Here is a 25,392-nt window from a genome sequence, read left to right on the forward strand (position 1 = left end):
GTGTATTTAGCAGAGAAGAGAAGATTTGTGAGATTGAAAAATATGAACAGACATACTGTCTCTAAAATAATTAAAAAGGAAACCAAAATGAATAGCCAAACAAAACATATTTTCTAGGCTGAGTCTTTTGAATGTAAAAAGTATCTAAATTTAATGAAGTCTAGTTTGTCTTTTTTTTTTTTTACTTTTGTGTTTTGGGATTTTGGTTTCTTATTTAAGAAACCTTTGCTTAATCCATTACTCCAAAGATTTTCTCTCATGTTTTCTTCTAAACATTTATAGTTTTATGTCTTAAACATAAGATAATGATGTATTTCCAGTTACATTTAGCATATGTTGTAATGTAAGCATTGAGGTTCATTATTACACATATGGACATCCAATTTTTTTCCGTCACTATTTGTTGAAATATTATTGTGTTCCAAATTGAATGGTGTTGACACTTTTGTTAAAAAAAAAAAAAAAAAAAAACAAACTCAAACAAAACAACACAATCGTGACCCTATCTGGAAAGGTCTAATTCTAGACTCCTTGCCTGGACCATACTGCTTTGTTTAATAAAGACTTGCAGTTTGTTAAATAAATAAATAAATAAATAAATGCTTCTAAACTTGTTTTTGTTTTTTCAATTCAGCTACTCTAGGTCCTTTACTTTTTCATAAAAATTCAACATCATGTTATTTTTTAAAAGCTTGTTGGCATTTTGATTAGAATTATATTGAATTTACAGACCTTCTAAGGGAAGATTGACATCTTGAAAATATAAAGTTCTACAATCTGTGAACATGGAACATCTCTTAATTTATTTCAGACTTTTAAATAATTGTAACCAATATTGTTGTTTCTATTATATGAAATTTGCACTTATTTGCTTAATCTTATTTCTAAATTATTTATGTTTTGATATGATTGTAAATGCATTGTAAACTGGATATTTAAGTATAAACATCTTATCATTTACTGCTAATACATAGAAATACATCTGATTATTGCATATGGATTTTATGTACTGCTGTCCTGCTAAACGCACTTATTGGTTGAATACCTTTTTTGTAGATTTAGTAGAACTTTCTGCAGAGATAATCACACCATCTACCAGTAAAGGCAGTTTTATTTCTTGCTTTCCAATGTGATGGTTTTGATTTCTTTTTCTGACTCTGTTGCACTGGTTATTCCACCAGTATCATGCTAAATAAAACTTGTAAATATAAAGCTAACTACTTTATTCCTGATTTTAGGGAGAAAGTATTCAGTATTTCACCAATAAATATAGTAAGCTATCAGCATTTCATATGTGCTTTTTGTCAAATTAATAAAGGTTCTGCGACTTTTAGTTTCTGAGCATGTTATTATGAATGAATATTGATTTTGTCAAATGTGTTTTGGTACATTTATTGAAAGTGTATATGATTAGTGAAGTAATATGGTCTTTATTGTGATTACTAAATAATAAACACATCTTGTATTCTGGGAATGATTGCAAATTGTTCATGATTTATCATTCCTTGTACATACAGTTTGATTTACTTTACTAAAAATTATTAAAATTTACCAAAAATTGTTAATAATTTTAAAATAATATTGCTTATTTCATTTTGTCTTGTACTATATATTCTTCTGCTTTTGATATGAAGCTAATGCTGGATTTATAAAGTCTAATAAGTGAGTTTGGAAGTTGTTGCTCCTCTTTTCTGGAAGAGTTTGAATTAATATTTCTTTCTTCACATTGGGTAAAATTCAATACTGAAACCATCTGGGCCTGGAATTTACATCATGGAAAGGTTTTTATATATAATATATTTTTTTAAAAATGTAAGATTATCAGACAATGCATTTGTTCTTTAAATGTCTATGATAGTTGTCTTTATAGGAGTTTCTCCATATCTCCTAAGTTACTGAATGTATGACATAAAAATTGTTCATAGTAGTTAATCATTATCTTTTATTTTCTGTAGAATCTGTAGTGATAATTTCTGTTTCATTCTTGATACTACTAATTTGTGATTTCTCACTTTTTCCTTGAACAGCCTGAGTAGAAGTTCACATATTAATCTTTTTAAATAACATATTTGAGTTGCATTAATTTTCTCACATGTTGTTGTTTCTTTGTCAATAATCTATATTCTCTACATTATTGTGTTCTTTTGTCTGGCTACTTTGGTTTTATTTTCTTTTATTTTACTGTTTTCTTAAGGTTAATGCTTAATTCTTTTATTCTACCTTTTCTTCCAATGTAAGTATCTACTTTATAACTTTATATCTAATCGGTGCTTTAGCTATATTCTACAAATGTGTGTATGTATGTTTTAACTCTCATTTACTTCAGGATATTTTCTAATTTACTTTATGATTGCTTATATCACCCAGAAGATATTTAAGAGTGTAGTTGACAATTGTTGTACATTTGTTGTTTTTCAATTATCTTTTTGTAATTGATTGCCAATTTAGTAGCATTTTGGTCAGAGAAGATACTTTGTTTTATCGAATAGAGTACAATGTGTAAAGTATAAAGTACAACAGACTATATACATTTTTTAATTAAAATTTTATATTTATTTATTTATTTTTTTAAGTTCCGGATACATGCTCAGGACATGCAGGTTTGGTACATAGGAAAACATGTGCCATGGTGGTTTGCTGCACCTATCAAACTGTCACCTAGGTATTAAGCCCAGCATGCATTAGCTCTTTTTCCTGATGCTCTCGCTCTCCACCCTCCCTCAACAGGCCCCAGTGTGTGTTGTTCCCCTCTCTGTGTCCATGTGTTCTCATTGTTCAGCTCCCACTTATAAGTGAGAACATGCGGTATTTGGTTTTCTGTTCCTGCATTAGTTTGCTGAGGATAATGACTTCCAGCTCCATTCATGTCCCTGCAAGGGACATGATCTCGTTCCTTTTTATGGCTGCCTAGTATTCAATGGTGTAGGTACCACATTTTCTTTATCCAGTCTATCATTGAGGGGTATTTTAGTTAATTTCATGTCTTTGCTATTGGGAATAGTGCTACAGTGAAAGTACATGTGCATTTATCTTTATAACAGAATGATTTATATTCCTTTGGGTATATACCCAGTAATGGAACTGCTGGGTCAAATGGTATTTCTGGTTCCAGGTCTTTGAGGAATTTTCTGCATATGGCTAGCCAGTTCTCCCAGCACCATTTATTAAATACAGAATCCTTTCTCCAGTGCTTGTTTTTGTCAGATTTGTCAAAGATCAGATGGTTGCAGATGTGAGGTCTTATTTCTGAATTCTCTATTCTGTTCCATTGATCTGTGTATCTGTTTTTGTACCAGTATCACGCTGTTTTGGTTACTGTAGCCTTGTAGTATAGTTTGAGGTCAGGTAGCTTGATGCCTCCAGCTTTGTTCTTTTTGCTTAGGGTTGTCTTGGCTATATGGGCTCTTTTTTGGTGCCATATGAATTTTAAAATAGTTTTTTTTCTAATTCTGTGAAGAATGACAATTGTAGTTTAATGGGAATAACATTGAATCTATAAATTGCTTTGGACCATACTACCTAAAGTATGGCCATTTTCGCGATATTGATTCTTCCTATACATGAGCATGAAATGTTTTTCCATTTGCTTTTGTCCTCTCTGATTTGCTTGAGAAGTGGTTTGGAGTCCTCCTTGAAGAGGTCCTTCACTTCCCTTGTTAGCTGTATTCTTAGGTATTTTATTATCTTTATAGTAATTGTGAACAGGAGTTCATTTATGATTTGGCTCTCTGCTTGCCTGTTGTTAGTATATAGGAATGCGTGTGATTTTTGCACATTGATTTTGTATCTTCACACTTTGCTGAAGTTGCTTATCAGCTTAAAAAGCTTTGGGGCTGAGATTAGACCATACACATTTTAATATACAAAATCTCAATCAATTGAAATTTGTCTATGGCTTTGTGTATGGTCTATTTTTGGTGAGTTGCTTATGTACATTTAGATGAATGTATTCATCTGTTTTCAATTGAATGTTTATAATTGCCACTTAGGTCAAGTTGGTTGTAATGTTGAAGTCTCGTGTATTTTTACTAGCTTCCTGTCCACTTGTTCTACCAATTATTTAAGAGTTTCATGTTGAAATTTCCAGCTTTTAGGATTTTTTTTTTCTTTTTTATTTTATAATACTTTAAGTTTTAGGGTACATGTGCACAACGTGCAGGTTAGTTACATATGTATACATGTGCCATATTGGTGTGCTGCACCCATTAGCTCATCATTTAACATTAGGTATATCTCCTAATGCTATCCCTTCCCCATCCCCCCACCCCACAACAGGCTCCAGTGTGTGATGTTCCCCTTCCTGTGTCCATGTGTTCTCATTGTTCAATTCCCACCTATGAGTGAGAACATGCAGTCTTTGGTTTTTTGTCCTTGTGAGAGTTTGCTGAGAATGATGGTTTCTAGCTTCATCCATGTCCCTACAAAGGACATGAACTCATCATTTTTATGGCTGCATAGTATTCCATGGTGTATATATGCCACATTTTCTTAATCGTGTCTATCATTGTTGGACATTTGGGTTGGTTCCAAGTCTTTGCTATTGTGAATAATGCCACAATAAACATATGTGTGCATGTGTCTTTATAGCAGCACGATTTATAATCCCTTGGGTATATACCCAGTAATGGGATGGCTGGGTCAAATGGTATTTCTAGTTCTAGATCCCTGAAGAATTGCCACACTGACTTCCACAATGGTTGAACTAGTTTACAGTCCCACCAACAATGTAAAAGTGTTCCTATTTCTCCACATCCTCTCCAGGACCATTTCTCTGATGGCCAGTGATGATGAGCATTTTTTCATGTGTCTTTTGGCTGCATAAATATCGTCTTTTGGCTGCATAAATGTCTTCTTTTGAGAAGTGTCTGTTCATATCCTTTGCCCGCTTTTTGATGGGGTTGTTTTTTTCTTGTAAATTTGTTTGAGTTCATTGTAGATTCTGGATATTAGCCCTTTGTCAGATGAGTAGATTCCAAAAATTTTCTCCCATTCTGTAGGTTGCCTATTCACTCTGATGGTAGTTTCTTTTGCTGTGCGGAAGCTCTTTAGTTTAATTAGATCCCACTTGTCAATTTTGGCTTTTGTTGCCATTGCTTTTGGTGTTTTAGACATGAAGTCCTTGCCCATGCCTATGTCCTGAATGGTATTGGCTGGGTTTTCTTCTAGGGTTTTTATGGTTTTACGTCTAACATTTAAGTCTTTAATCCATCTTGAATTAATTTTTGTATAAGGTGTAAGGAAGGGATTTTTCTATTTCTCTTTACATTTCTCGATCTCATTCTGCTCTACTTTAAGCTGGATTTTACATGCTTATGCTTTAGGATGATCATGTTCTCTTGAGAAATTAATCCTTGTATCATTATGAAATTGGCCTATTTACCTATAATAATATTCCTTTCTCTGAAGTCTACTTTATAATAATATGGCCATTTAACCTTTAAATTATTTTGGCTCAATGTTTGTGTCATATATCTTTTTCATGCATTAACATTGCACTTTTTTAGCTATATTTCACTTTTTAAAGTGTGTTTCCTTATACAGCACATAGTAGTGTCTTTATTTTATCCAATCCATCAATCTCTGTTTTTTAATTTGGCTACTTAGATACTTTACATTTAAGGTGATTATTGATATAATTTGGCTTAAATCAATCATCACAATACCTTTTTTTCCTATTTGTCTAATATACAGTTTGCTCAGTTTTGTCTTCTATCTTAATCTCTTGAATAAATTAAAATTGTTTAATATTTCTATTTAATCTTTACTATTGTCTTATTATTTCCTCTCTTTCTGTCACTTAGATTCTAAGTTTTTAACTTAATGCAATCTAACTTTAATATGGTTCCACTTCACATATTATGTAAGAAACCCACACAATATAGTTTCATTTTCCCCACCCTACCATTTTTGTGCTATCGCTTTAGTTCTACATATTCTGTAAGTTCCACAATACATTGAGTGTCTTTTAATCTAAAAAGTTAATAATCTTTGAGAGAGATTAATACATAAGAAAAATCTATAAATTTACTTCCAGTTTTACCAATTTTATTCCATTGTGGAGATTTTTATGTCCTTCTTACATAATTTTTATTCTGCCTTAAAGACTTTCTTAATATTTCTTTAAGTGTAGCAATTCTCCTGCCTCAGCCTCCTGAGTAGCTGGGACTACAGTCATGCACCACCGCGCCCAGCTAATTTTTTGTATTTTTAGTAGAGATGGGGTTTCACCATGTTGGCCAGGATGGTCTCCATCTCTTGACCTCGTGATCTACCCTCCTGGGCCTCCCAGGAATTACAGGTGTGAGCCACCCCGCCAGGCCAAAATCTCTCAGCTTTTTGTGAATAAAAAGTGTTTATTTTACCTTTAACTTTGAAATATATTTTGATGGGTAAGGGATTTTAGTTTACATACATTTTGTTTTTCAGCATTTAAAAATATATTATTTTTTTCTGACTTGCAGTTTTTCTTAGAAGTCAGCTGCTATTCTTATTCTTCTCTATATGTAATGAGTATTTTCCCCTTGTTTCCTTTATGAGTCTCTCCCTCTCTCATTGGTTTTCAGCAATTTCATCATGCCGTTAGGGAGACTTATTTAGATTTATTCTACATTTGTTTATTGAGCTTCTTGGATATGTTATCTCTCTCTCTCTCTGGAATTTCAATTATGCCTACATTAGGCATAATTGTTTAATATAGTCTCATAGGTCACCGATGTTCTATTTAATTTTCTGTTCTTTTTATTTTTGAGCTAAATTTTGGAAAATTTCAATTGCTAAGAATTCAAGTATGCTGCTCTTTGTCTCTGTATCAGCTTACATGCTATTATCACTCAGGATTTCATTTTTAATTTCAGTTACTATATTTTTCATCCCTACAAGTTCCATTTGAGTCTTTTCTGCAATCAATCACTCACACCATTTATTTGTTTTCAGTCTTCTAGAGCATATAGAGCATGTTTATAATCTATCTTTGTTGTCTTTGGTAGTTCTATCATCTTCTTCATCTTCATGTGTTTCTACTGATTGCTTTTTCTGCTGCTTATGAGTCCTATCTTCATGCTTCTTTAAGTGCTGATTTTTTTACTTGACAGCATACATTAGAGTTTGATGTTGTTAATTGTTGCATTTTATTGTATTTATTTCAATAAAGTTTTTATTTATTTTGGCAAATAGTTAAGTTAGCTTGAGGCAATTGGATCGCTGAGGTCTGCTTTCAAGATTTGGTAGTAGCTTTAGAGGTTTTATCTGTTCTGCTTTGTGGGGACACAGACTATTCCCACCTCTGTTGGAACACTAGAAATTATCTGTCTGTTCACTTATGAAGATTCTTTCCATAGCCTCAAGTGCTTCTTTCTTGTGCATATACAGATCAGTACTTAGCTAGAGAATCATAGGAACCCTTGGCAGATCTCTGGAGTTCTCTCTTCCTGTGAAACTCTGTCCTGTCTTCTGGTTGGCTTGGCCTCCCTGACTCTGATTTATGTCTTTTAGCTCAGTGCAATCAACAGGCTCTGTTAGGCTCCTCCTCCCGACACTGCAGACTGAAAATTGATTCCAGTCATAAATCAGAAATTAGTCAGGTTCATCTTGTTTCTCCCCATTTTCAGAAAATATAATGCTGTATTGTCTTTCTTCTAATGCCTGCAATGCAATATTTTATATATTTTGTCAGATTTCTCATTGTTTAATGTATTATTCCATATTATTGAAAACTGGAAGTCCATTAATTCTTTTTTTAACTTTCATATTTTTCTTCTGTTTGTTTTATTTTTCTCCTAAGACATTACCCATTATATTTATTTTTTCTTGTGTTCCTTTTGGCTTTTTCTTCATATTGAATTTTCTTTTCTCAATTTCCAAATTTTTTGAAATATTTTATTCTTGCATTTTTCTAATTTTGCTGTTTTCTTTTCTGTCTTTCATTATTTTCTAAGTGTGCTATAGCGCCTTTTGAAACAGTAGGTGACATTTTTACCTGCTTTATAGGAAAGTCTTCCTGGTGTCATTCTCAGGAATGCGCCTCAGTCATTCTTCTTAAATGACTCTGTGTAGAATTAGACATTGACACTTTTCTGTGACTCAATCTTTACGTAAAATTTGTTTTCCTGAATTCAACATGAGGTAATGCACAGAACAGCTATTCAACTTCTCAGAGCCCTCTCTTCTCTTGTTTTCTTGTTTTTTGAGGTTCCCAGGACCTGTTTCTTTTCATCAAGTTTATCTGAGCTTTCACTTTCTTTTGTTTCAACATATCTGTCCTACTTATCTTGTTTCCAATTTGAGTACTTTCTACTCAGTGTGAAGCCTTGAAAGGTAGCCCTGGTCCATCAGTTTTGAGAGCTCATAGAGGTTAGAAAGCTTGGGCCCTTCAATCCTTTCTACATTGGACCCATTGAACTCAACGGCTTTCAGATTGTGAAAATTCATCCCAGTTTTAGCTACTATATCTGTCCCACTCTTTATTTAATAAGAGTGGGATTTTAGTTATATTTAGTTCTAAGGTTTACAATCCACATAATTTCTCCCTTTTGATTCTTTCTGCACAGACACTCATAGCAGGCAGGTGTTAAGGTTGTTGGTGAATTTCTCTATCCACTTCTGCTTTAAAGTTTGTGACAATATCGCATCACCTAGCTTATCATTTTCTTTATAAATGAAGTCCTGTGGCTTTGTTTTTACTATCCAGTCATTTTGACATTTTAGAAATTCAAGAAAATTTTAAAAATATTAAAAATTAAAAAAAACCACAACTATACCACCAATACTGCTGGCATCTATCCAGAATTTCTCTCTTTTTTAAATTTAATTAATTAATTTATTTATTATTTTGAGATGAGTCTCTCTCTGTTGCCACGCTAGAGTGCAGTGGCATGATCTCGGCTCACTGCAGTCTCCGCCTCCTGGGTTCAAGTGATTCTCCTGTATCAGCCTCCCTAGTAGCCGGGACTACAGGCATGCGCCACCATGCCCAGCTAATTTTTGTATTTTTAGTAGAGATGGGGTTTCACCATGTTGGCCAAGATGGTCTGGATCTCTTGACCTCCTGATCTGCCCACCTCGGCCTCCCAAAGTGCTGAGATTACAGGTGTGAGCCACCGCGCCCAGGCAAATTTCTCTATTTTTGAAAGAGAAAGACTACTTTAAATCATGAATAGCCTTCATCTTTAATCACTTTCTAAACCATTGCCTTTAATTCCATGTGCCTCTACCTTTTCTATAATTGCAAATACATTCTATATCATTTTCTGTTGCTGTTGTAATTTAAATGTGTTTTTGCCCAATATTCTTTCATGTATGCAACCACTATTAAGCTAGCACACTCGGTGTGGCTCTAAGGTGTGAATTTTGTGAATGGAGACTCCCTACCCTGAGTGGAAGCATTCACCAGATCTACAGAATATGTAAAGCAGTTCATTAGCTTAGAGAACTTTATATGAAGGAAAACAAGGAGTCCGTAAGCAGAAAAGGTAGTAAAAACATGCTTGAAAATATTACAGCTTTATATGGTGGAAAAGGCAACTAACTATAGGACTAAAATTATCTCTTGATAACTCTTTTTGCCTGCCAAGCTGGAAGTGATTTTAAGTCATTTTTAAATTTACTTTTTCTACATGGATATACTCAGGGTGATAAAGAGTTACTCCATAAACACTCTATTGAGATTTGAGATTTGGCGGCTACTTTTTTTTTTTTAACAGGTATTCTCAAGGTTTTTTTTTTTTTTTAAATACATCTCTGGACAGTTTTAAAATGATTCAGTATACATATTAAAGCTTACTCATCTTGTGGGGTTTTACTGAACCCACTAGCACTTTTTGGCGTAGAGTCTATCACACTCTATTAAAATTGTCTGTGTATATGTCTGTCTTCCTCCACTACTAGGCAAGAACCATGTCCTTTTCACTATTTTATGTCCAGTGCCCAGAAAAATAGGATGTAATATAAAATTCATCATCTAAAAACCCAGACTAATGCAGCAGACCAGTCTGTAAATTTAATTAATTTGTCTGACAGTATGAAAATGGAAGAGCTCACTAAAGAGACAAGAGCCATAATCCAGTCAGTGGTTATAGAGTGATTACCTGCTTTAGGGCTGATTTCGCTAGAGGTGGACTTTTTATTATTTCTACAAGAGACTGATGTGATGGTTTTAGAATCATTAATGCCAAGGAAAATACCTTGGTGGTGGTGAAACAAAATCAATGATTACTTATGTATCGAAGGAGATATGGCCTGAATGTGTTTCCTCCCAAACAGAAACAGAGGAAGATATTAAACAAAACATTATAATGTCTGCACATGATGCTTCACTACCGTCAAATAGTCTGACGGCATATCCCAGCAGTAAAATAATTTTAAACATGCTCCCAATGCGTGTTTGATTTCAACCACAAGTAAAGGATAATTCTAGACACTTATCCATTAGTTCAACATTAGCTATGCAGAAAGTATTAATATATATTTATATTTCAGACTGTTTCTTGCCCTTACTTTGTCAGATATAATTAGATCATCAGTATTGTTTCATGAAATAGTCAAACCAAGTAGTTCTTACTATGAACAGATGAGGTGTTAGTTGTCCTTTTATACTTACTTTATTCATATACTTATTTCAGGATTTCTTGATACAATGCATTTTTATTCTCCTTCATATTTTATGATATTTTCATTTAGATAATTTTGTCCATCTAGCATACATAAAATACACTGTGTTATGATATTCCAAAATAGGTAAATAAGTGAAAGTTCACCACCTGCCAACACCTCCACTTCACACAAGACCCCTTCTTCCCAGGTGTGCCTCACATAACACATGAAACATGATATGCTGGTCATTAAAAAGAGGTAAAGTCACCGGTGTCAAACTATACATTAAATAATAGGGAAGCTTAATTGTTTTCTTCTTTTTAGATAAAAATAGACAGAACTTAGAAGATCAAATATTTTTCTCTAGCCCCAGTAAAACATTTAGTTCATCTGCTGGCGAGGGTCCAGCAACAACATTCACAAGATAGATCATGACCACTGAAGGAGCATGAGTAAGATAAATGGAATTAAGATGCACTAAATTTTGAATTACTTGAGATTAGACTTATCTCCTTACAGATATTTCTGTTGTCCTATTACATGGTTGTGTAGAAAAGAGTTAACATGGCAGGCCTGGGTGCTGTCCTGTTCGCAAGATTGGCTCTTGGGTGACATCTGAGAACTTAGATTTCAGGAGGACGTTCACTTGCCCGGCTTGTTTGCATTAACAATGTGGTTTATGCCAAATTCCTATTTTTCTTATGAGAGTCTTAAATTTGGAAGGTGCTAAGCAAAGGGTACCTCGAGACCAGCCTCCATTAAAAACCCTGGTTATTGGATTCTTAATAAGCTCACCTGGTAGAAAATATTGCACATATTCACAATTCATTGCTGGGGAAATCAAGCACATTCTGTTTGACTTCCTTGGGAAAGGACTCTTGGAAGTTAGTGCCTGTTTTCCCCTGTCTTTTCCCTTTTCCTTTTTTGGTTTTTGCTTCATATCAGCTTGCTGTGATGAATCGTAGTCATAAGACTCAATACTAAGTCCCGTGAGTCCTCCTAGCAAACCAGTGAATCTGGAGATGATTATGAAAAAATGATTTGGTAGATTTGACAGGATGAAAAAGGCCACCAAATTTGTGCTCACTACATATTAATTTTTTGAATCTACTCACAACTTTGGTCAACTTTACAAACTTTAGTTAATATTATTAGTAATTGCAGATATACCTTTAAGTTGTTAAGGAAGTTAACAATCTGCTGTGCTACAACAACCATCAAATGACATGTGTTCTACTTACACCACCACCACCAACTTGCTTTACATTATAAATTTTATGTGTGCTAAGAACTGGAGGTCTGGACCACTTGAATCCTGCTTTACACAAAATAGCAAAACCAAAATTGGTGAAACAGGCTAACAAGATTTGAAATGTGACCAGTCAAAGTTTACCTAAAATAGTTTGGAAAGCACAAATGTCAATCCAACTCTGGTTTCTTCTTTCTATTTTGCCATTTCTGCAATGACAAATAAGCCCAAGTTGCTCACCTAGAGGTGTGTCCATAGTAGTGTGTGGCTGAAGCGCATTGGTAAGTAAAGTCCAAGATTTGAACACATCAGGAATAAAACTAAACATTTAAATACAGGATTCCATGTAATTTGGTAATCTCATGGTTTTGTGTATGAATTTGGTCAGAATTTTCAAAATACTTTTGAGCAATTTTGTTAATAAATTTCTTCTTTGTTTCCTCAACTCGCTCACCTGCTAAATGCCATTGTCATCTCTCCCTTCTCTCCTCACGCCTCTCTGCATTCCTCCCTTCTCTAATAATTTCCGTACACTGTTGGCATGTCCACTGCCAACGTGCACTAGAGACATTTCCTGTGCTAGCCATTTCAGCCTTTCCAGCCAAGCTGTCAGCCATGCTATGTGTTTGTCATTTTGACTTTCTCTTCCTTACATTTTAATTCATTAATCCTATTTTTTCTTTAAGACATTCAAGGTCTGTGGGATACCAGAAACTTAAGTAATATTAAATTAATTACTTTTTTTTTTTTCTGAGACAGAGTCTTGCTCTGTCACCCAGGCTGGAGTGCAGTGGCACAATCTCGGCTCACTGCATCCTCTTCCTCCCAGGTTCACGCCATTCTCCTGCCTCAGCCTCCCGAGTAGCTTGGGACTACAGGCACCCACCACCACACCCGGCTAATTTTTTGTATTTTTAGTAGAGACGGGTTTTACCATGTTAGCCAGGATGGTCTCGATCTCCTGACCTCGTGATCTGCCCACCTTGGCCTCCCAAAGTGCTGGGATTACAGGCGTGAGCCACTGTGTCCGGCCCTATTAAATTAATTTATATTCAAAATCAATGATTTTCTTCCTTTTAATGTATCCAGGGACCCTCAGCTTTCTGCAAAAATATCTCTGAAAAAAGAAACATCTCACAAGATTAAAAACCAAGATTTTCATAAAAATTATTAGAATGCAGGGGAAGGTTTCTAAAAATTAAAAGGTATATGGAAATAAAATGAAAAATACATTGCATAACTTTTTTCACAATTGCATGATTTTGACACACCTTTTGCTATATTAAAAAATAAACAAAGGATTGACAGTTTCTTACAAGTCACCTCATCCCTAACACCTTTTTTCCCCTGGTTGAAGACCCAGGCTTTATACTTAGAAGACAACCAGAGTCTCTGTTATCCACACATGGGATAATGTTCTGCATTTCCTCAACTACCCTTTCCCAGCATCATTCTAATTCTATACACTCCTTGAAAATAACAAACCATGACTGGGAGAAAATATTGTGTTCTAAGCTTTATAAATTCTTTGGGAGGTATTTATCACCAAAAAGATCATGTTTTGAAGACTGTCATTTATCTTGTACATAATTAGGTTTTGGTATCCGAGGGGAGGCATTATTTTTATTCTCCAGAGATATTCTAGATGAATGGTTGCACAACACTGCAAAATCAGCTGAAAATCTCATCTTCTAGCTGTCAAAGTTATAATCACTACCGAATAGTATGGTAGTCATGTATGCCTTTTCTTATTTGAAAAATTGGGTGCTTGAGCTTTCTTTATTGAAAATAAAAGTTCTAAAGTGACTACTATGTAAGGATTCTTCCTGGTCCGATTGCCAGTTGAGTGTAAGAAGATGAGTCATAATGCCCAGTATTTTTCTTAAATCTAAGAGGTTAGAGCAAATTTTGCTAAGCTTTTTCTGTAATGGACCAGTTAATAAAAGCTGTAGGCTTTGTGGCCCATGTATCAACTCTGTTACTAGAATGCAAAGACAGCTATTGACAATATATAAATGAATGAGCATGTTGTATTCTAATAAAACTTTATGGACACTGAAATTCAAATTTCATATAATTTTCATGTGTCATGAAATATAACCTTCTTTTGATTTTTTCAATCATTCAAAAATGTAAAAACCTGGCCGGGTGCGGTGGCTCACTCCTGTAATCCCAGCACTTTGGAAGACCAAGGCGGGAGGATCACCTGAGGTCAGGAGTTTGAGACCAGCCTGGCCAACATGGTGAAATCCTATCTCTACTAAAAATACAAAAATTTGTCAGGCGTGGTGATGGGCACCTGTAATCCTAGCTACTTGGAAGGCTGAGGCAGGTGAATTACTTGAATCTGGGAGGCGGAGGTTGCAGTGAGCCGAGATTGTGCCACTGCACTCCAGCCTGGGTGACAAGAGTGAGACTCTGTCTCAAAAAAAAAAAAAAAAAAGGAAAAACTTTTTCAGTTTGTGGGTCATAGAAAAAAACATGTACAAATATACATTTACAAAGTCTTACATAGTCTTATGATATCACAACTTAAAAATGCAATCCAAATTTAGTTTAAAAAGAATAAGAATATGATATTCAGAGTAAAGCCTGAAAACATTAACATTTTAACCTCTGAAGCAGAAATTTTTAATAATTTTCATTTAGTCTTTTATACATTTTGATGGATTCTTTTCAAATGAGCTGAGGTGTGCTATTATTTTATTTCCAAGACAAAATTCAGCCTCAGTCACTGAGACATGAAAGGTTTAAATCATCTACAATATCTAATGTGTAACAATGCATCTTCACGCATCTTTTTTTTAATAGTGAACATATATTAACTTTCTGATTACAAAACAAAATATCTTAAAAATATTACCAAGACTGAAAGTGGTTATTTTTCCTTCTAACATTTGATTTTAGTAAGGCCTTATCAATACTAATTAGCAAATGTTTTGGGGCCTAGGAATGGAAGACAACTTGGCAAGAAGGGAGCAGACCTAGACCAACAGGCAGGCAAGCAAGGCACCCTCCTGGGATAGTAATTGATAGTCTATAAAGACCACTAAAGTGTTCATGGGGCAAGTCAAAAAACCTAACTGGGTATGTAAAGATTAGCTCTGCTGTCATCACCAAAGTGATCGGGTTCTCTAGTAGACATTAATATCAAAATACAAACAAAATATCCATTAGCCAGAGTCAACCACACTCTCACTGAGAGTTTGACCAAGTCCAAATATTCTCCCTCAGGGGACAGTGGCATTCTGGGCCCCTCTTAGGGGTCCAGAGCCTGCCCACCTGACACACAGGTAGAGGCCGTGGCTTGGATGAAGCATTTGGATAAGTCTAGGTATTCCTCTAAATATACAACTTGATTATTTTAGTCTTTTTTACAATATATATGAGAAAATAAATTTGATTTTAAAAATAAAGATCTTTGGAGCTTTTGAATTGTCAGAAATTTACATTCAAATGCAGACTCTATGGAAATGCTTACATTGATAATATCTTTATTTTAGAGACCTGGTCTTTCTGATTCCAGGGAACTTTCGTTCTTTTGTTTTGTTGTTGCTGTTTTTTTTTTTTTTTTAAGGACGGAAATGTATATATTTCCAGTGATTTCTCTTGTAAGAATCAATCATTTATTAGATTTCTGTGTTTTGTATTTCGTTCCACTGTAGAAATATCGTGGACTTTGAAGTCAATGAAACTTGTTTGAGCCTCAACTCTTCAGGACTCTTCAGGCCTCTGGCATGTTGCTTCATGTCACAAAGTCTGGTTTCCTTATCTTGAATACGTTGGTAGTAAAATCTACTGGGGTTTGTGAAGATTAAATCATGTAAACTGTATAGCAAATACGCTATATATGTTAATTCTCTCCTCCAATCTTCTGAAAAGACATTAAGAAAAATCATAATATTTAAAAGTTATAGTTAACAAAAATACCTTAAAATATTATTTTTTATATTTACTTGGCCATACTTGCCAATACTCATCCGTTATTATTCAGTTCAAACATACACTTGGGAAACTAGACAGCAGTATGGGAATTTTAAAACCTTATTGTATTTATGTTTAAATTAATGTATTCATTTTTTATTTGTATCAATTGAAGGGGTGCTAGTACAGTTTTGTTATATGGATATATTGTGTGATGGTGAAGCCTTGGCTTTTGGTGTAACCATTACCCAAATATACCCATCATAAAATTTCCTATGTTTTTCTTTTTTAACACAAATCTTAAAATAACTGCCCATAATGGAGGTTAAAAATTTTTTAGGAATGCACATATTTCTTGCATACATCTTTAAAAATTAACAAAATGTGACAACTCATTTGAAATCAGAAATAAAGGAAGTTGATAAATGTTACTGCATTAATTTCAGATTTTGAGATTGCATTAATAGAAGAATGTTTCTGATAGAAATTGTAAAATTTGAAAAGCTTCACTTAGAAAAAAAAGATAAATTTGATTTTGTTTTTATTTGTTTATTTTCATTTTAATTATTTATTTTTTTTTAGAGACAGGATCTTGCTCTGTCACCCAGGCTGGAGTGCAGCAGTGTGATCATGGCTCACTGAAGCCTCGACCTCCTGACCTCAAGCAATTCTCTGCCTCAGCCTCCCGAAGTGCTGGGATTGTGGGCATGAGCTACGGCACGCTGCCTGAATGTTATTTTGTGTAGAAATAGTTAAAGCACTGTTGTCCCTGTTAAGATATCTTAAAAGGAAGTACTCTCAATTTGGTTGAAGTGTTGGGGTGAGAGAATGAAAGATGGCTGAGGAGAAGTAGTAGCTCATAACATACAGAGAATTCAGGAAGAAGGAATTGAGGTTTTGTACTTGAGTAGGAGTCACTGGAGAAACCCAGAGGTAGAAGTTGAAATTTAAGAGGGAGCTCATAGATGAGGTATGAACTTAAGTAGCTTCTTCACTGCCCCATACTCAAGAGGGCAGATGTGCGAGAAGGACCCATTCCCTTGAGTCTGCAGCTACTTCCAGAGTTTTCAGCTCTCAAATTCCTTCCAGATAGAAGCAACCTCTTACCAATCATTTCAAAAAATCCCTCAACAGTTTCAACTATTTGATAAACAGAAAGTACAACCAATTTTTAAATTAGTAGAAATAACCTTTCCTACCCACTTCTCCAAAATTAAGTGTAAGATAACTCCAAAAGTCATTTATTATTCTAAATTACATTTTCCTTGAGAACAACCTGGACATGAAATGGGTTTAGTTCATCTTTGTTCAATGGGTGTTGCTCACGTGTGATGCACAAATGAATGTTTGTTGAATGAATAACAGATGTAGTGTTTTGTGGATCTACAGAAAACCATCAGGATCATGTCATAGAAACAGGGCATGTTTTTAATACTGTATCTAGAAATGCCTTAATTTCAGGCAAGTCTTTCCCACTTCTGTCTGCTCTAACCTACGGTTTCTCACCTCAGTACTACTTACACTTTGCGATGATGTCTCTTTTACAGGGGTCTGGCCAGTACCTTGCAGGATGGTTAGCTGCATCCATGGCCTCTGCCCACTGGATGACAATAGCGTCATCCCCTGTTGTGGCAACCAAAATGTCTCCAGGAATTTCCAAATATCTTCTGAGCACTTGGGGGCCGAGAAGCAAAACTCACACCAAAGTTACCCCAAGATCATAGCTGTAACACAGCTATGCAGTTACCCCAAGATCATAGCTGTAACACAAACTAAAACCTTTGCAGCCATAGAGCAGAAATCATAAACCAAAAAGCCCACTGGTACCATGGGGAGTGTGGCAGTTGAGGGGTGTGGATCTCAGACATTCACTAGAAAGTTAACATTATGTTTAAAACAGGAACTTGTTATTCAGGTATTCTTACTATGTGAACAGAAACCTGTAATCCAGATGTATTTATGAAATTCCTAATATTTAAATTCTAACAGTTACTTCAAATTCTATTTGTAAGCTTGGTGTCTGCTACATCTAAGAAAGTCAAACAAAATGCATGCATGGGCTGTCCTTAGAGCTTAGGGAGTTCTATTTCAAAGGACTGCCATAGAGATAAAAGTCAAGGGTACTGCATCTATCAGTGCTGCCAGTATCCCTGGATATTCTGATATTCCAGGAGGGAAATGTAGCCTTGCCTCCAACAATTAACTTACTGATCTATCTAATCATTCTTTCCATAATCACTATGCTGGGTAGAGGCAGGAAATAATGAGATAAATGTGAATGTAAAATTTAACTTTTGCCTTAGACATACATAACTGTTTTTTTGTTTGTTTTTTGTTCTTTTTTTTTTCAGTTTAAAGCTGTCTGTTTTAACTTCAAATTCCTTGGGGTAATTAGTCTTTCAAAAGACTTTTTTTCTTGTCTCCCTAATAGTACCCAGTCAGTGGCGAGTTACTTGGGCAGGCCCTTGGACAGCATGGGACAGAGGTCCTCAGACCCTGTCTCCACCTTCAGGGCCTAGGACATTTATCATCTGGATCTTCCCAGCATCATCTGGCTCTGCTGCCAGCATTTTACTGGGACCCAGTCTGGAAATATGCATATTCCAAAACCACAGAGATCCATCCTCACACTTCTTACAAGTCCTCCAGGCCTTCAGCATCCCAGACTCATCACAGCTTCTTCTAAAATACAACTTAGCAGCCGTGTGGATGCCAGCACCTCTCTAACTGGCTTGTTATATTCCAGGCTGCACGCTGGAGAGCTCAGTTACTCTTCACTGTGTTTGGGGCTCCATTTCTCTCTTTTCTGGGTTTCTATTTTGTGTATACCCAGCTCCATCCTACAACGAGGCCATGGATGTTGGGGGTTAGGGGTTATTCAGGACCTATAAGTTCAATCTCTGTTCTCTCTCTCTCTCTCTCTCTGAATCTCTCCCTTCATTTTCTAGGAAACGTCTCCACTTCTTCTCCAACAAGGTGGATTCCTCTCATCATCTTCTCACTTCTGTGTGTTTGTGACTTATAGAAGATCTTGACTTGCCAAAACATTGCATTTGTTATATAAAGAAAGAATTTTATCTAGTCAAATACTTTTATGGCAAGAGACTCAAAGAAGATTGTCTTTGAAGTCCATATGCTTAATTAGTTCTTTTGTTCTGGTGGTATTCGCCCTCCACAAAATTGGGTGAGGGCCATTGATCTGGGTTGTGGGAATTCACAATGCAATAGCCTTCCATGGTATGGCAGCACCTTCGCGGGCCTGTGCATCTTTGAATCATTATTTTATATCTCCAGGCCTGTGAAACTTCAGATGAGTCACATAATCTCTTAAGCATTTGTTGTGAACGATTCTGAGTACTCCATGAGTCAATGGCTCCTGATACAAACGGAAGCGCTGATGTTGCCTCCCACCCACTCAGCAGGGGGATGGCCGGGGGGCCTCCATCTTCGCATGGCATCTACACAACTGTGCTCACATCACCCCGGAGTCCAGGCATCTAATGCTTCAGAGGGAGCTGGAATTTCCTTTTTCTCTTTAAAACTTTCTAGTGATTTTCTTAAGAAATTTTAAAAGTAATTTTGTGTTGATATCACCTTGAGATACTAGGAAATCAGAGTTGCAAATGTTAATTTTTTATTAACCTAATGCAATATTTTAAAACAATGGAAGTAAACTGCCCCTTAAAAAGCTGTATTTTCTTGTGTTATTAAATAGTAGTTTGCTAAGCAATTAGTGATAAATTAGCCAAAACAAAACAAAGCAGCCAAATACCCATTTCTGATAGCACCTATAATAAGCTAAAGTCCCAGTGGAGGGCAGGGCTTGGGTGAGGAGTGCAAGATGCTGCCCAGGAGCACTCAGAGACTCCAACTCTTCCCTCAGCCACATGTCTGTAGGTCTTGCCCCATCCTCTATCTCATCATCCAGGACATGCAACATTCATGTTACAAACGCTGATGCAGAACTCGGTAACTCCCTGGCGCCGTTCTAGGCATTCTGCCGTTTTCCTAACCAGCGTCCACTGCAGGCCCTGTTATCCTCTCCAGGTTTAGAAGATAATAGGGCCTGCAGAATAGGTTTGACAGAAAGCAAGGTGGAGAATGTGTCCAAGATCACCTCGTACTACCCAAGTGTTGTACTTTCCTCTCACTAAGGATAACTCATCTTCTCCTAAGCCAACGGTGGCCTGAGAGTGAGGCTGACTAGCTGAGCTCCAAAGCACTCACTGTGTCACCCAGCTGCTGCTGATTGCACACCCTCTGCAGACATTTAGGCTGGCTGGGCCCCTAGAGAGAGTGGCAAGACCCAATGCTCTTCCACAGTGGGATTGTGGGGTATGCCTTAAAGCACTCCCAGGAGGCCAGAAGTGCATGGCAAGGGAAGAGTTTTGTGCTCCTGGAAACTCACACAGTGGCTTCTAAAACTCGCTACCTGCTCTGTGACTGGACATAGGAGGAAGCAAAGGCCACTTCTGAATTCTCTGCACTTTGTTTATTTATTTATTATTTATTTTCGATTCCGGAGTACATGTGTGGGTTTGTTACATGCATACGTTGCATGATGATGAGGTTTAGGATTCTAGTGTACCCATTATCCAAATAGTAAACATTTTAACCAAAAGGTAATTTTGCAACCCTTGTTCTCCTCCCACCTTCCCCCCATTTGAAGTCCCCAGTGTTTATTATTTCCATCTTTATATCCATGTGTACCTGTAGTTTAGCTCCCACTTATAAGTGAAAACACACAGTATTTAGTTTTCTGCTTCTGAGTTATTTCACTTAGGTTATGGCCTCCAGCTCCACCTGTAGTGCTGCAAAAAACATGATTTTGTTCATTTTTATGGCTGCATTTTGTTCCATCATATGTACCACATTTTCTTTATCCAATCATCCCTTGATAGGTACCTAGGTTGATTCCATGAGTTTTCTACTGTGAATAGCACTGCAAAAACATGTGAGTGCAGGCGTATTTTTCATATAGTGATTTGTTTTCTTTTGGGTAGATACCCAGTAGTGGAATTGCTGGATTGAATGGTAGTTCCAGTTTTATCTCTTAAAGAAAAAAACAAACAAGGAAAAAACAGATGTTAACATCCATGTGAAGAAAATGGAACACTTATATACCGTTGGTGGGAACGCAAATTAGTACAGTCCCCAAACTTTCTACCAGGTTCCCTCAGGAGTGCTTTCTTTGGCCTTTCACTACATCAGGTTTGTGTCTTCTTATTGAGAACTGCCTCTGAACTTCTTTTTAGTAAATAGAACGAAGTGCCATGGACGAACATGTCAGCTCCCCCTCCTAATCCCACCTGTACCCACCTCTAGCTACTTCCTGGCAGGCCGTCACAAAAACTTTTTGTGTCACTCATTTTCTCCCTGAATTTTGCCACCAGAGGACACATAAAGGCAATTGAGAGTTTTCATTTTAATTTTTTTAGTGCTAAAATTCTAGCTTTCTGTTGGCGCCAGGTGAACAGCTGTTCAGTCTTCATATTCAGAGATAAAATGAAGATATTTAATTTGTAGAGGCGTGATCACAGGTGGGACAAGGTCGGAGCCAAGAATATAGTCTATCAACCATGGGACAAAATGACTAAGGCCTCTTTTTTGTAGGGCCTTTGAGGGCCATTTGCAAAAAATAAAAAAATGCAATCAATTTCACTTCTCTCAGCCATGAAGACTATAACTCTAAGCAAGTGATTGCTTGGTCAGATTTGTAGGAAGCCAAAGTTATTTTTTTCTGAAGCAGAAGAAATTGGGATGATGAGAGAGAAGGAATGACAAAAAAGTGAGTTAATTCTAACAAGCTTTTATTTATAACTTATCTGCTTATAAAAGAAGAGGCGTCCTTGAAGGAGAACACTGGCTCATGGGAGCCCCTGGTAAGATAGAAATAGTGCATTTTTAGAAAGAGGGGACTGTCAACACCAGCTACCCAGGCACCATGATTCTCTGCAGCCACACCACCTGTAATTTAGCAGATAGTGAATAGAAGAGCTACCACAAGACTCTGGCTGTTCATCCTTCACACACGTACTATAATGTGCAATGAAAAAGAAGAACATCATTTATTCTTTTATGAGGTACAATTACAGAGCATCCTGGGTGATTGCATTGGAAGAAATTGCATATATCCTAATACATGTATTTCCTTATATTCAATTCAGAGAAAAGCTAGCCTGGAAGACTGCCCTTGTTTAAAAGCTAAACAAAACAAGCTGTTAACCTTGGAATAACCTTCATTCTGGGCCCACATTCAAAACGTTCACAAAAGTTCTGCTTAGCCAGTGTTAATTATTAAGTTAAAAAAAATCACAGGAGGCTAATGTTTTTTGTTGAATATATTGGTTTAAAAGATGATCAGATATTTTTTATTGAGTATATGTCTGTGTCATAAGTAGATTCGATTTTGAATATAAAAACATTTTAAAGGCACAGATGTCCAATGGTATATTGAAATGCGAATTTACTAATACTGGTGCACAGGTTAGCATAGGTTTTTGCAAAGATATGTATGTTCCATAATAAAGTGAAAAACAAAATAAAATAACATAGGTGAATGAAAATTTCTAATGATGTTCAATATATGTAACTCGGACTATTATTCTGAGAATATGTCAACATTTTGCAAAACACTCATTTGCAGAGAATTGCTTTATGAACTATGACATAGACACATGGTATACAGTACTTGTGATATGGACTGATTTCAGTACATCATGAGATGTGTGCCTAAATTTGCATATATAGATTGTGAGTTACATTACAGGATTTTGCCAATGTTAAACTTTCTTATTTTACTAACTTCTGTGGTTGTGTAGTAATTCAGGGCTTTGGAATTACTATATATTAGTTTAAAATATGTGAGATTGTTAAAATTTGAAAATCATTTTTCTTTATTCCAAAATTGAAATAACATTTGAAAATGTATTTAAAATAGTGTAACTTAAAAACTAATAATTTTAATATGAAAAATTTATGCTAGGAAGATATTAATTTGAAAAAAGCAAAAAATAATATAATTGTGAAAAAAATCAAATCATTTGCATATCTAAACATTGGGAAGGGTTAAGTAAACTTAACTTTGTTCAGGTATATGTTATTAGGATTTTGTGAAACATGGCAGAAACATGTTTGTTTTTATTTTATGGAAAAAGCAAAATACAGCTTGCTTTGGTATATATTTAAAAAAGCAAATTCTAGGAATAGGAAAAAAGTGATTAGAGCACAGCAGAATACAAATAGTGGTTTTCCTCAGGAATTACAAAATACATTTCAAAATTTAATTTCAAAATACATGACAAAATTTTAAATATGTTAAAAATGTCTTTTAGTGGAATTAGTAGGCTAGGTATTTTCTGGTTCACAGAAAAGCTCTAAGTTAATTGATGAGAGAAGGAGCTTTCCTGGATGGCTAGTTTTCTCCCTTCTGATGCTGAATTTGGCTTACAAAGTAATATCGCCTGAGATTTGAAGACACTCTCTTTAGTGGAAGTGCACTGCAGTGAGGACAATTTTCTGGGATGGCGAGGTCCCATGAAGAAATGTCTCTTTCTAAAACTTTCCTTGCTTGCTGAGCCCACGGTCCACCCGGCTGCCTTCTCTCTTAGGACCCCAAACAGGGGAAGTACATGGACGAAAGAACTGCAAATGCTCCCATTTCCATGTCACCAAGGTCATCATGTCATTTTAACAGTGACATAGCAAAAGACGTTTCCACACTCTATTAGGTGATCCAAGTAATCACTTCTTTATAGCTTGATTTACTGAATTATATAAAAAAGTAATTCAAAGCAGAAAAAATTTTCATGCTCTTAACCTTGATTTCCTTATTTTTCACTTGTAAAGACATCTCAATTACTTCTGACCAAAAAATCAAAACCAAAAAGCAATAAAGAGCTTCTCATAAAAAATTCAAAAGCTTCATTGAAATAAAATTGTATTTCTGAAAACTAAACCAAAAACAACTTGTTGGAATAAACGTAGGAGAGAGACTAATATCAGAATTATTTTCCTTATTCCTATTGTCTAACTCCAGTGCTCTCTCTCTTTCTGTATCTAGTGTGTGTGTGTTTGTCTATATGTGTTGTGTGTGAGTGTGTGTGAGTGTGTGTGTGTGTGTGTGTGTGATCTTTCAGATGGGCATTGCAGTGGCTGGGTCAAGCAGGTTAGCTAACTCTCTTTAAAACCACCTGCAGCAGGCCTGGCGAGGTGGCTCACGCCTGTAATCCCAGCACTTTGGGAGGCCAAGGCGGGCAGATTACGAGGTGAAGAGATCAAGACCATCCTGGCTAACATGGTGAAACCCCCGTCTCTACTAAAAATGCAAAAAACTTAGCCGGGCGTGGTGGCGGGCACCTGTAGTCCCAGCTACTTGAGAGGCTGAGGCAGGAGAATAGTTTGAATCCAGGAGGCGGAGGTTGCCATGAGCCGATATCGCAACACTGCACTCCAGCCTGGGCAACAGAGTGAGACTCCGTCTCAAAAAACAACAACAACAACAAAAAGAACACCTGCAGTGTCATACAGGAAACCCATGAATGGAAAATGGAAAGACACTGCTGTCCCCTAAAAATGTTTAAAAGGCAAGTGGCACAAATGAAAATAATAAAGCAGTCCTGTTTTTGAAATCTTTCAGGAGAATAGAAAGTAAAAAGAACATTGCTACCATATCAGGTACAGAAGTGACAAAATTAACCTTCCAGCACTGGAGGATGCACTATGGGAAGCTCCAATGTGATGTGTCTCCTGCGAGGGCTGCTGCATGCCCCACTACGGAGATGCTTATTGATGGTTGTACCAAAGGGGATGTATAGGCAGCTGTGGACAAGGAAAGGCTGGCTTTTGCCACAGCCTCTTTCAGTTTTGATTACGGTGGAAAGCTGTACCACTTGTCTTACCCACAATTAAGAAAGAGTCTGGGGTGTGAGGGTGTGATTCATAGAAACCAAACTAGAAATGATAACAGTAATTTAGCAGGGAATAAGAGAATAGCAAGTTCAAAGAAAAATTCAGAGGAGGCCCAGAATGTGTGCAATATTTATGCAAGCATATAGCAACAATATTTATTACTACCCTGGGTAGATGCTATTTGTGGCAATTGTAATACCAGTAAGTACAAATATTTAACTAAAATTTACAAGTGTTTAGACACAGTATTTAACATATATGTGTGTGTGTGTGTGTGTGTATATATATATAATGTTTTAAGTTAAAATGCCATGTTAATCCATTTTAAAGTCAATCACAAGCAGCTTTTTTAATATAAAATATCTGGAATTTATTATAAACATGTCTTGGCTATGAGGAGCATTACTCTTGAATTATATAAACATACGGAATTTCTAGGTAGAAGTACAGCATTTCATATTTTACAGAGGCAAATGAAAAGTAACTCTAAAGGAAAACTTTCAGTAAAATGAAATCCTACCTACACCACCAGCCCAAAGCCAACCCTAATGCAATTAAATCCAAGAATCTCTATCCTAAAATAAGTAAATAAGCTCATCTCTTGATTTTGAATCAACTCTCGCCTGGGTGCTCCTCCCCCGGTTTATTTCTTCTTCTCAGAAGCACAGTCGTCATGCCTTCGCCTCTCATTCACATCTCAGTCCCATTCAATTTCTATTTCT

The sequence above is a fragment of the Pan paniscus genome, chromosome 7 (assembly GCF_029289425.2).
Source record: "Pan paniscus chromosome 7, NHGRI_mPanPan1-v2.0_pri, whole genome shotgun sequence".
NCBI classification, from domain to species: Eukaryota; Metazoa; Chordata; class Mammalia; order Primates; family Hominidae; genus Pan; species Pan paniscus.